The following is a 1221-nucleotide window of genomic DNA, read 5'->3' as shown; positions in this document are numbered from 1 at the left end:
CCGTTATTGGTTGCTGTGGGGGGAGGGGAGGTGCTGGGGGGGGAGCTCAGTGGGGAGAGGGGGTTGCTGTGGGGGGAGCGGGGAGGTGCTGGGGGGGAGCTCAGTGGGGAAGAGGGGGGTTGCTGTGGGGGGAGCGGGGAGGTGCTGTGGGGGGAGCTCAGTGGGAGAGGGGGGGTTGCTGTGGGGGGAGCGGGGAGGTGCTGGGGGGGAGCTCAGTGGGGAGAGGGGGTTGCTGTGGGGGGAGCGGGGAGGTGCTGGGGGGGAGCTCAGTGGGGAGAGGGGGGTTGCTGTGGGGGGAGCGGGGAGGTGCTGGGGGGGGAGCTCAGTGGGGAGAGGGGGGTTGCTGTGGGGGGAGCGGGGAGGTGCTGGGGGGGAGCTCAGTGGGGAGAGGGGGTTGCTGTGGGGGGAGCGGGGAGGTGCTGGGGGGGAGCTCAGTGGGGAGAGGGGGGTTGCTGTGGGGGGAGCGGGGAGGTGCTGGGGGGGGAGCTCAGTGGGGAGAGGGGGTTGCTGTGGGGGGAGCGGGGAGGTGCTGGGGGGGGAGCTCAGTGGGGAGAGGGGGGTTGCTGTGGGGGGAGCGGGGAGGTGCTGGGGGGGAGCTCAGTGGGGAGAGGGGGGTTGCTGTGGGGGGAGCGGGGAGGTGCTGGGGGGGGAGCTCAGTGGGGAGAGGGGGGTTGCTGTGGGGGGGAGCGGGGAGGTGCTGGGGGGGAGCTCAGTGGGGAGAGGGGGGGTTGCTGTGGGGGGAGCGGGGAGGTGCTGGGGGGGGAGCTCAGTGGGGAGAGGGGGGTTGCTGTTGGGGGGGAGCGGGGAGGTGCTGGGGGGAGCTCAGTGGGGAGGGGGGGTTGCTGTGGGGGGGAGCGGGGAGGTGCTGGGGGGGAGCTCAGTGGGGAGAGGGGAGCTGCATGTATGGGGGAGCGGGGAGGTGCTGGGGGGGAGCTCAGTGGGGAGGGGGGGTTGCTGTGGGGGGAGCGGGGAGGTGCTGGTGGGGGAGCTCAGTGGGGAGAGGGGGGTTGCTGTGGGGGGGAGCGGGGAGGTGCTGTGTGGGGGAGCTCAGTGGGGAGAGTGGGGAGCTGCATGTATGGGGAGCGGGGAGGTGCTGGGGGGGAGCTCAGTGGGGAGGGGGGGTTGCTGTGGGGGGAGCGGGGAGGTGCTGGGGGGGAGCTCAGTGGGGAGAGGGGGGTTGCTGTGGGGGGGAGCGGGGAGGTGCTGGGGGGGAGCTCAGTG

This window comes from Malaclemys terrapin, chromosome 10 (genome assembly GCF_027887155.1).
Source record: "Malaclemys terrapin pileata isolate rMalTer1 chromosome 10, rMalTer1.hap1, whole genome shotgun sequence".
In the NCBI taxonomy this organism is placed as follows: domain Eukaryota; kingdom Metazoa; phylum Chordata; order Testudines; family Emydidae; genus Malaclemys; species Malaclemys terrapin.
Note: the sequence above shows the minus strand (reverse complement) of the source record.